The 12,269-nt window shown below is 42.0% G+C and overlaps 1 protein-coding gene across 1 annotated transcript in view; it reads left to right on the plus strand.

Annotated features, from left to right (window-relative positions):
• The window catches only part of LOC126187836 (uncharacterized), an 85,622-nt gene extending 73,687 nt beyond the window's left edge, over positions 1 to 11,935 (plus strand). The window contains exon 4 of the mRNA XM_049929139.1: positions 11,407 to 11,935. The gene's annotated coding sequence lies outside the window, so the exon portion shown is untranslated. The remainder of the gene's footprint in view (positions 1 to 11,406) is intronic.
• Positions 11,936 to 12,269: the final 334 nt, after the last annotated feature.

Below are 12,269 nucleotides of genomic sequence, written 5' to 3' on the forward strand. Positions count from 1 at the left end.
ACTTTGCTCTATGGGGAGGACACTGCATGCCAGGTTCGTCAACTGGAGAAGCTGGATGTCAAATATGCACAGTTGTGGAGTAATTTGGCATTTCTGCAATGCTGTCGCGACAAGGAGTTTGTGCCTAAGTTTGCTGTGGTTAAACACCATACCAAGTCAGTTGGAATGAAGAATATATTAAAGAAGACCAGGTGGCCGATCATCAAAGAAAGGTTGCGACACAAGGTACGAACTGGATTTTAATACATGCAGTCTTATATATAGGGTAATGCCAAAAGTAAGGTCTCCTATTTTTTATAAATACAGAACTCTGTTTGTTTGGCAGTTGGTCACACTGTTATGAAGAGTGCTTCACACACTGTGTGTAAACATTCGCACACCGTGCTGAGGTGCTCAGTTTTGGCTTGGCAGCCCTTGAGAATGGAGCTCCCATTGGACGTCACCGCCAAGCGCGAATTGTGCGCAGTTATTCAATTTTTGAACGCAAAGGGCACTGCGCCGATTGAAATCCATCGCCAATTGATGGAAGTGTATGGTGAGTCATGCATGGATGTCAAAAATGTTTGTAAGTGGTGTAGAGAGTTTGCCGCTGGTCGGACCGAAATTCACAACGAACAAAGGATTGGGAGACCATCAATTTCTGAGGAGATAGTGTTGAAGTTTGAGCAAAGCATGTGTGAAGATTGGCTGGTCACCCTGAATGATCTCTTCACGTTCGTTCCTGAGGTTTCCCGAAGCACCGCTCACAGAATTTTAATGGAAACATTGAACTACCGGAAGGTGTGCGCAAGATGGGTGCCACGCATGCCGACTGAGAACCACTTGCAGCAACGAATTGATGCTTCCCGCGCATTTCTTCACCACCTTTCAGCCGAACAGGACAACTTTCTGGACTCAATTGTCATGGGTGACGAAACCTGAGCATATCACTTTACACCTGAGACCAAGCCAAGCTTTGCCAAAGCCACGGAAATTCAAACATACACAGTCTGCCGGTAAAGTCATGAAAACCGGTTTTTGGGATCGGAAAGGGGTATTGTTGGTCGACTTTATGCCCACTGGGACCATAATTAACGCTGACAGGTACTGTGAGACTCTGTAAAAACTCAAACGGGCAATTCAGAACTGGAGAAGAGGAATGTTGAGCAAGGGCGTACACATTCTCCATGACAACGCTCGCCCACACATCGCTCAGCAAACCGTTGCTCTCCTGCAACAGTTTCAGTGGAACATAATCACCCACCCACCCTATAGTCCTGACTTGGTGCCCAGTGACTATCACCTGTTCCCTAGGTTAAAAGAACTTTTGGCCGGAAAGCAATTCAGCTCCGACGACGAGGTGAAAGAAGAGGTTCATAACTTTCTGAACAGAATGGCAGCGAGCTGGTATGAAATGGGCATACAAGAACTTCCACAGCGTATACAAAAATGCATCAACAGAAATGGTGATGATGTTGAAAAATAGCTAAATGTTCAAGCTGTAAATTGATGTAAACCATTGTAGAAATAAACAGGTCTATGTACTTATAAAAAAAAATAGGAGACGTTACTTTTGGGATTACCCTCATAAGTGCCATCTTTTGTTATCTACAGTTCTCTTGCCTTTTGACTGGGAGCGGGTCTATATGACAACGGCTGCTCATCAAAGAACTCATTTTAGCAATACACTGGTTAAACAAGTAAAGAAATTTGAGTGTTTTGCAGCTATGCAAAGATCGGAGTCATCATATGAAACAGCACACACTGTCATCAACCTGTCAGACAAGAACCTGGACAAAGGAGCCAATCTTGGCCCTTAATAAAGGTTTGAATTTTGCTCTCACACCATGTACTATACCCATCGTGGATCTTATCAATGGTGCAGAACAGACAGTGTAGCATCTTGCACAGGACGACGCCAACGAAGTGAGACTTATTACCAGTCACTTTGTGGCCTCAGCTAAGCCTTCCAAATATAATATCAGTAGAGAGGGGAGAGAGGGGCTCCGTTTGCTTCGGAGAGATGAAGATCTTGTAATATTACCAGATGACAAAGGAAATGCCACCATCATTCTTAATACTACCAAATATCATAGCAAAATGACATCAATATTGGAGGACAGTGCATGTAAGTGTCTTAAGGGGACCACACCTTGCCTATCGAACCCATGTTAATTTAGGCAACTATTTGACCCATTTCAGAAAAAAAAACTATTTGATGCAGGACCTTAATATTTTTACTGTATGTTACATGATGCTAACAGAGTCAACTGTACTAAATTCTACTTTATCCATTTTATACTTTTTAAGAAATACTTTTTTAAATTTATTAAGAAAAAATATCAAGTTTTTTCTGCAGAAAATATTTTTTTGTAAACTTCCTCTTGGGGGAATATTAATGAATATAGTACCAGAGGTGGCTTTTTATGTTATGCAGAGTCTCTGAAAATTTCATTCATTTATCTATGATAGTTTCTGATATTATGGGGCACATGTACTGAAAATTTTAGTTTGCGGGAAATTGACTTTAAAGAAAAGCTTTTGAAATTTGTTACTTATAGTTAATTAAAACTGTCCTGCTGCATATGATGGCCTTCTTTGGCCTCTAGCAGGTCTACCAGCTTCTTTTTCACCTTCCTGGATGTTTGTCTTGCTTTCTTGGCAATATTAGATGCAGACCTGTCTGCATTGGCTATGCTCATTTTATCGCAATGTTGCAGCCAAGTGATCATATTTTTACCAGCTTTTTAAGTACCAACACTTTCCAATATTACCACAATTTAAAACTATCCTGCTGCATATGATGGCCTTCTTTGGCCTCTAGCAGGTCTTCCAGCTTCTTTTTCACCTTCAGCATCATGAACTCCAAGTTTCATTGTATGCATGCCTACAAATACAGTTTTAGGAAGGCAGTTCCAAATTATGCTGTTGAAATATTCACTTGGGTTCTGTGTCTGTCCATGCAGACATTTCCTTAGAAGGTCAGGATGAGCCAAGTCTCTGAAAATATGTATAATTGCTGTAATAACAGTATCAGGAAGAGAATGCTGGTGAGAATAAGATTCTCCAGTTGCCTGAGCCCTATTGTATTTGAACCACGAATTTTCTCCTGATAGACATGTGGCGCCGATGAAATCGACACCAACATCGATATGCATTCATCCTTGAACTCTAAGCATAATCGTTGGCTGTTCTGCCATGTTCAGTTCAGTTCTTTGTGATCCTTGTATGTGTTATGGTTAATGAATGAACTATTGCTAAATGGGTGTGATTATTGGTGCAACCAACCCGGTAATCCAACTCACTGGTGACCCCGAGTTGTATAGTCTTCCGTTTTCGCCATTTTACTGTGTCAGCGACCTCCGCATCCGTTATTATCCCGTGTATTACATTGACACAGCATTCGAACAATAACGCCGGATTTTGTGACCAACATGCATCGTGTTGCGGGCGATGTACACCCGCCAGGACTGCAACACGGTGCCTCTCACTCGATGATTCCACCGATTTCGCTGGACGTTTCCGAGCCTGCAACAGTAAGTGAGGTTAGGAGTGCGCATGACTTCGGCTATCAAATGCCTTTGTTCTCGCCACACGTGCCCTCCCTCATCGACTGTGCAGTTACCTCTTACAGATCTCCGTGCAATGCCGTTTTCTGCAAATGCTTTGTCGGACAACCTTCGTCGGACAATCTACTACCACCAGAACAATGATTTGCCATGCCGCAATCCGTGCAGTACCACACGGATACTTGCCACGTGGCCGGAACTGCTTCGTTCACAGGTCTACCTCCTCAGCATCTGACCACGTTAACGCCTACCTCGGTTCAGCATCAGCACATGCCTTCCTACTTCGATACCTCGGCCTGCAACAGGAACAATAACTTGTTATCTGTGCCTGACCTCCACCTCCGTCCCACTGCTATGCCTCAGTGTTTTGTGCCACGACATTCACCTTATCTGCACACCATTTTGAGTGGAGTGACTAAGAACAGTGATCGTTCACACAGTCTGTCCCACGTTCTAAATCATTTCCCACACTGTGCTTCTGGACAGCCCACACCTCCGCAACCTCCCTGCAACAAAGGTGGCCCAGGCTCTGATCATACGTCGAGCTTTTCGTGGACTAGCACACGTTCTCAAACTTTGAACTTTTTCTCACCTGTCGCCCCCGCGTCGGCTCCAGTCGAGGTTTCGCTACCATTCTCGGCGCATCTCGGTGCCTCATCCACGTCGGTCTTCCGTGACACATCAATCCGAACACACCCGCAACGTGTTGAGCTTCCGCAACCGCAACGACAAATTACGGTGTCACAACCGCGTCGGCCTTCCGCATCACAACGGATCGCACTCAACCACAACATGTCACCTTCACGCTGCCACCCAAACAGCCGTCATTGCCACATCTCCTGGAGGCACACTCTCCTGGAATACTACAGCAACAACAGCTCGATTCAGGCAGTGCCCCTACGAACTCAACTCAACCTGTTCTTCCGAACATTCTACAACGCTTACCGACGTTGCCGCCATTCAATCCCGACAGAGCAACAACCTGGTTCAAAATTGTAGACAAAGTGTTCGACCGTTACAAACTCGACGAGTCAACCAGGTTTCTGTGCCTCATCACCCACCTGCATGACCAGGAGGACTTGATTGCTGACCTGGTCGACGCCCCGGTCTCATCTACCCAGTACACTCTAGCCAAAAAGACAGTTCTACGTCGGCTTGCATGCTCAACTGAGGCAGCAAAACGGCACGTGCTCCATGTTAAGCAACTAGGCAACGACAAACCTTCCCAGCTCTGGAGACGGCTACGTGCCCTGGTCAGCGCCGATCTATTCTCTGACACAGCTCTCCTTGCCATCTAGTTGGATAAACTATCTCCTCACATCCGCTTTGCTCTGGCTCAAAGGTCTCCTGAACCTGTTGAGCAAAGAATGACAGTTGTTGATAAGGTACACCAGTGACGGCCAAGAATGTAGCACATGTGCATGCATCGTGCTGAGCTTTCACACGCGTGCGGATCGCTCCCTTCTGACGTCACACGTCCCCCACTACCACACCAGCTGACTGCGCACGCATGCACGGAACTATGAACATGCCGCATGTGACAGTGCGTTCGTGTAAAGAACACCGCCCTGCTAGCATACGGCTTAGTTTCATATTACGACATTTGATAATATTAAGCTTTGTACAACACATCATGTAGAGCAATACTGAATCTTTGTTGGATGTTCGTACACCTACAGAAAAATAACAATAACGCTGGGTTTGAAACTGCATTACACCAACAATATCAAGCTTCTCACATCGTCACTCGTAAAATTCTTACAACATTTAAGCTGAGTTATAGAAACTGACTCGAAAGTAGTATACAACATGCAGTATTAGAGATGGGGGATCCGCTCCTGAACTGATTCATAGAGTTGAATCTTTCAAAGTAGTGAACAATCAGTGATTCAAAAAAAAAGAACGGTAGCTCCAAACGTTTCCCACAGCAGAGAAAGAAAGAGAGAGAGAGAGAGAGAGAGAGAGAGAGAGAGTCGGAGCAGATCAGCGGGGCCTCTGCTGGTCAGAGCACACTGCACGCCACACAACACAGCCAGTGCCGGCCTCTGCCATGCTTCTGCCTTGGCTGCCTGCATTTTTCAGTGCCCCAATGGATTTTGTGTTTCACATATGCCGTGCTGTCTCTGTGCTTCCTCTGCCACGTGCAGTGTCTGGCGCACCTTAACTTAGCATCGCACTCCGTCGGCAATCGTTTCAGTCGCACGTCCTGCCCTCTGGGCAGTTGATGCGAGCAACAGGACAGAGAGCCTCCTAGCGGAGAACATAAGAACTACTTGCAACAACCTGCTCGCAAGAGAACGGACGATTTGTCTCAGAGCGGGTGACTGGTGGACGAAACGTTAGCGACAGCCCTGGGTGGTGCACAAGTCCCGCCCAATCACCCCCCTCCACACCAATCCATTTTCTAAGCTCCGCCCAAGGTCTGCCGCATGTTCCAACATCAAAGTTGTTCGTATCACAGATATGCCAGTCATAAGAAGGGAGAAAATCAATATTTATTACGAAATACAGTTTTACCAGTACCATTGTGAAAAGAATTAGAAATATGTTCATTGAAAAATCATCAATAAGAATGAAAAATAAAAATGGTATCCACACTGTCTTTTTTATTTCATGAGCTTTTATCTGCACTATATCAAAGAATATGATATTTGTTAACTGCAGTGAGCGCAAATTTCCGTCACCTCGCGTAGTGTAAGAAATTCTGTTGGGAAATATTAATTGGTAGTATCGCCAAGGATGCTGTCCATTATCTCGATTGTCTAAAGTCAATGTTGGGCATAAACAAGGCAAAGTCGATGTCTTGGTTTGTTTCTGATTATCTCATTAAGACTAAAGAATATAAGAGTGGGATAATGTAGGATTGCGTAATGCAAGCAGTCAGATATTTATACAGTGACATTCTTCATTACTATTTGCCTGTGTAATGGGTGAATTTTTACTTGTGAACTGTTATGACTGCTTGCTTATAGCAGATACGAGATTGCTTTGAGTTCTTCTTCAGTGTTTGAGAGCTTTAGAGTTGCCTATTGTTAAACATATGTACATAATTTCGTCAGTGTCATTCCAAAGCGTCTTATCGTACTTTAATGTCTGTTAGATATCAGTTTTGACAGCAATTGGCCACAACAATCAGGATTAGGTACCTTGTGTATGATAACTTTATTGAGAGTGCATATCTATGTTTCATTTTGACAGTATTACACAAACTGCTAAGAAGTAGTAACAACACAACACTGCTAGTATGAACAACCGCGGTAACACAAAAAACGACGACCAAAAATTCGACAGCGACGAGGACTACCAAAGATCATATTGATGCGCTCTTCTTTGGTGTGGCGGGGGGTAGGTGTGGAGGGGGGTAAATGGGCGGGGCTTGTGCAAATGTCCGGGGCTGTCGCTAACGTTTCCTGACTGGTGGCCGTTCACTGCTCCCCCCACCCTCGGAACTCGCCCACTCAACGCTCACCCCACTGTTCTCGACTCTAGCCAGAGCATTGAGCAAAGCATCTCAGGTGTCACTCTGGTCTCCTGGTCTCTGCGGTGAGCGGTCTTAGCTCACGCAGTAATACAGCTCGCGGCTCGATCTGCTTGACTCAGCGCCTCTGCATCGGAGTTCGTCTCTACGGGATATTGTTCTTCGTAGTAATACCAGTATGTATATTACATAATTATGTTATATATACATCATTTGTTTTTATTTTATTTTTATTTGTTTAAACTGATCAGATTAGGTTCCTGACAACTCCTGTTACTATAGGATTTTTATTATGGACACTCGAATTTACGCTTTAATTACGAGCGAACCGATAAACGTATCGCAAAATGTGATACACAAATATTTTCCTTGTTTTATTCTGTGTAAGGCTATATGCAGCACTTTGGTCTTACAGTCAAATTTATATTTTTTTTTTCTTATTGTAGTGTGGATTTTGTAGTACAGATTTTGCGATTTTAGGCGTCTTCGGAAGGAAACGTTCACTTTAAAAATATGTGGCTTGCGATGTATTTGTACAAGGTTAATGAAATTTTAATACATTATAGCCAAATATATTGTTAATATAAATCTCAAGTTACAACATTTTTCGATCACCCTAAAAAAAGTTCTTATTATTTTCGTAAACTAACTTTTTCTTATCACAGGATAAATATAAACAGAAATCGTGGGTTCGTTTTGAAGGTCTATTTCATGGTTGTAAGAAGCTGTAACCATTGCGACCATACAGTGGGGTATGGATTTTATACAAAGTGATATTTGATAGTGGTTGTGTGCGTGTTTGACCGTGCAGTTTGCAGTGTCCGGCGGAGCGCAGCATTGTCAATTACCGTTTCCTACCCCCGGCGGCTGGGAAAAACAGCCACAGACAAAGCAAGCTCACAGGCGTTAATTCCTTCCGTGCTGCCACTGTTACGCCTGAACGCGACAACATAGCAACTGATTTCCCTACCGCACGCACTATTAAACTCACGGTCAAACACGCTCACAATCGTTATACAATATCACTCTGTATAAAATCCGTATCCCACTGTATGGTCACAGTGGTTGCAGCTTCTTACAACCATGAAAGAGGCCTTCAAAACAAACCCACGCTCGCAGTTATATATTTATCCTGTGATGAGAAAAATTTAGTTTATGAAAATCAAGAACTTTTTTGGGTGATCGGAAAATGTTGAATCTTGAGATTTCCATTAAAAATATATTTGGCTATAACATATTAAAATTTCATTAACCTGGAACAAATACATCGCAAGCTGTATATTTTTAAAGTGAACGTTTCCTTCTGAAGACGCCTAAAATCGCAAAATCCGTATTACAATATGAAAAAAGTATATAAATTTGACTTTAAGACCAAATTGCTGCATATAGCCTTACGCAGTATAAAACAAGGAAAATATTGGTGTACACATTTTGCAATACATTTATTGTTTTGTTTGTAATTAAAGTGTAAACTCAAGTGTCCATAATAAAAAATCAGATAGTAGCTTGGCCAGGTCAGGGAACTATAAAACTTAGTACATCACAGCTACTTAACAAACATATTATAACATATGTCTTCTTTATGCATGTACTAGGCATTATTATCTTATGCCACTTATAGTAGAAAGGATCATACTCTAATGCAGGACTTCCCAACGTGTGGTCCGTGGACCCCTTAGGGGTCCGCCGCCTCTTTCTAGGGGGTCCGCGGCCACCCTTCACCAAATCGTGTAAAATAATGAGTAAAATTATTGAATAAAAATGTGAAAATCAAATTCATCACTATTTTTCTTTCATGTGAAAAAAGTGTGTACTTTTACTTCAGGTCGTATTCCCAAGCAGCCTTTGCAGTTCCTAAGTGAGAACGCATACACAGTTTAGTGCCGGAGAATGCAGCTTCTCTGATCGACTGTTTCGCAACAATACGGGGGTCGTTTGTGCGCCGGCTCACGGCTCTAGATGCGCGGAGCGAGCTTCATCAACCAATCACAGCGCTCGCTGGCACGTATGCAGCCCCAGGCATCATTAAACTTGCTTTGTCAGTGCGCTACCTATTTCATATCAATTATTGACATTCAAGTTGTTTTCATTCATCTCTAAACCAAAGACTATTGATACTTTGTGAGGGGGGGGGGGGTCATTGGGAACAGACTAGGGGTCCGCCATGGATTTTCGACTGAAGAAGCGGTCCACCTGCTGAAAAGGTTGGGAAGCGCTGCTCTAATGGAAACGAGTATTTCTGCTGTGTTGTCCAGGCAAGAGCCTTTAGGTCTAAGGAAGTAACGAGCAGTAGTTATAGCGTAGTATTGTGTCAATAATAAACTTGATCATTTGGACTGTGATGCCGTCCTGTACAGAGGATGCTCATCTGATAAAAATGATGGATTTATCGATAGTGTTTCCAGCTTAAGAAAGAATTTGTCATAGCTAGTGTTATTCACCTCTGTGAAATATTCGTTTAGGACAATGGGATCCGCTGTAGCTTTTACTTTGCCTGCACTTAGTCAACGCTTGTCTTGTAGATTCATGTATCAGCTTGCCTGAGTTGTCTTTTCTCTCAGATTGATTGACTCTTCCTTTTTTGCTTGTAAACTATTTGTAGGTTCAATTTGTAGCATGAGATTCATCTGCTGTTATAATTCATCCGTTAGCCAAGGCATAAGTTTCCCCGTAAGGTTTCCATCTCCAGTGGGCCATATTTATCTTGTAGTTGAGTTACTTTCTTAGTAAATCCAAGTTTGTATATTATGTCCGGTAACAGAATGGAAGTAGTCTCCTAAATTCTCTCTTGTGCCCTTGCAGATTGTCATGAGCAGAATTCCAAATTTTAATGTTTGAGAGGTATAAATTACGCTGTTTGGAGATTTCGTTTCAAATATATGTATGAAACTGTAACTGTTTGCTGCATTATGGATAGGTCCAAGTGGAAGTAGGCAAGTAGCGTCATATTTGAAGAGAAAGCTTAGGCTTGAATTTCACTGTGGAGATACTGAAAAATTATGTTAGCGTCACCAGCATTAATTGCATGCTCTGACGCCAATTCTAATCTTGAAAGGGCAGTTTCGAAACACTCTGCATTCAAAGGTTTGTAGAGGATACAGTTTGAGGGGCCCAACCATGATCCCTGTGAAAATTTGGCCTTACGTAATGAAATCAGGTTTCCTGCTAAATGAAAAAAAAGTCTTCAGATTTAGAATGTTAATAGAACGACTGCTTTCACACTAGCCCTGTCAAGATAGCTCTACTTTCCCTTTAACCACACAGCTTTGATGAATACCGCTGCGGTCCTCCTCCACGTCAACCGACAACAATGCAGATTTCCATTTCTCTCGCAGGCAGCCGCTGCTTGTGCCGAAATACTGGCACCAGAAACGTTTGATGTCTCCCACCGGAGGGGTATGCCTTTTGCCTGTAATACTATACAAAGTGCCCTGCGTAGGCGGAGATCCACAGGTAGTCTATGGTGACAGCCCTCAACCCTTCACATTAACATGCAGTTGGGAATTTACACTGTTCATCTTGGGCAGGTTTGCATAAAGGGCCCTAATGTTTTCAGTATCAGTAATATGACGCAGAGGGCACTTTTCCAACTGTGAAATCTACTTTGGCATACGTAAGAAAGGCCTTTCTGAAAGATGTGGAAAAATAGATGGTAATTTTTTTATAATGGGGTCAACTAAAACCAAATCAGATTTGGTTTAATGTTACTGTAATGTTAAGTCGCACCTAATACATTGTTAGATTCCTGTTTTTCAGTTCTATTTTGTACTGGTTTTAGATACAGGTTCATCCATTTTAAATGGATATTTTCCTTGTTTAAGTGTATGTTTTAGATATTTTTGTGCATATTTTAACTATAAATGCGTACATTTAACATGACAAGGCGAACTTGTGATCTAGCTGGGGCAAAAGCACCGTCGTGTTGACATAAAAAAAGATTTATTGAGATTTTATGAAATCTACTCCAAGTTGTATTCTTACAACTGGGTCTTCACACTTTACACTCCATACAAAGAAATCATTGAATTAAAATGTGTTTTTTTACCAATTCCTAAGCCCATGCAAAGTCACAGGTATGCCACTACTTAATATACTGTTGGCCTGTCTGTAAATAGATTCAAAAAAACCTCATGCCATCGTTTTGATCAAAACTGTATAATCACTAAAGTCATAGAAAGTGTAGTCGAAATTACATTATACACAAAAATAGGGGTGGGCCCAAAATCACAGAGAGCCCTGAAATTCCATAAAACTTCCCAGCCCCACCATAATTTTCGTTTACAAATATTAATGCATGTGCATTTGTTGTCATTTTACGTTTTTACTATTTAAGAGGTCTATCTGAAGAGTAAATACTTTAATTTCCAATGTACTTTTCAGTACTGGAGGACAGTATGTCAGCTACATCGCCTTCACCTAGAAGAATTTGGAGCGACATATGGAACCATTTTACCAAAATGGAAAAAAAAAGGAAAATGCCATTACTGCCAGTAGATAATTTCCATTTCCTCTGGCTCCAATTCAAACCTGAAGAGACATCTAAAATCGAAGCATCAAACAATACCTGCAGAACGGTGTGGGTCAAGAAGCCGATCAAGATTGCCATCAATGGATGCAGAAATTCAAGAAATCATTTCTTGCGAATCTACTTCCACCTCAAATGAAGGTATTCTCCCAGAAAGCCAAACTGAGTCTCAAGCTGTATCCAGCCCATCACTGTCATCTGGTTCTGGACCAAGTCCTGATTTATCTTCTTTTGTGACCCCCTCAACTCCAACTGTTTATCATTTGCAACAACCCATAAATAGATTTGTTAATATTATGAAGCCAATCACATTAAACAAAAGTATGGCATTAGATACACAACTTATGAAAATGATTTGCAAAGAGTACCATCCTTTCTCTATAGTTGAAGATGCAGAGTTTAAAAAATTTATATCTATGCTTTGCCCAAATTATAATTTACTGAATCGAAAAACATTGTCAAACTTTTTAATGCCCAGATTGTATCACAAGTTATTAAAAATGATTTGGCCGCTGCAAAGGCAGTTTGCCTTATATCTGACAGATGGACAAGTATAAATAACATAAGTTTCTATGCAGTCGCAGCACATTTCATAGATGTGAACAGTCAGCTGAAGTCATACCTTCTAGATGCTCACAGTTCGAAGAAAGGGACACCGCAGAAAACATTTCGAATTGGGTAAAGGCTGTTATTGCAAAATATAATATCAATTTTAAAG

Source organism: Schistocerca cancellata, chromosome 5 (assembly GCF_023864275.1).
Source record: "Schistocerca cancellata isolate TAMUIC-IGC-003103 chromosome 5, iqSchCanc2.1, whole genome shotgun sequence".
Classification (NCBI taxonomy): Eukaryota; Metazoa; Arthropoda; class Insecta; order Orthoptera; family Acrididae; genus Schistocerca; species Schistocerca cancellata.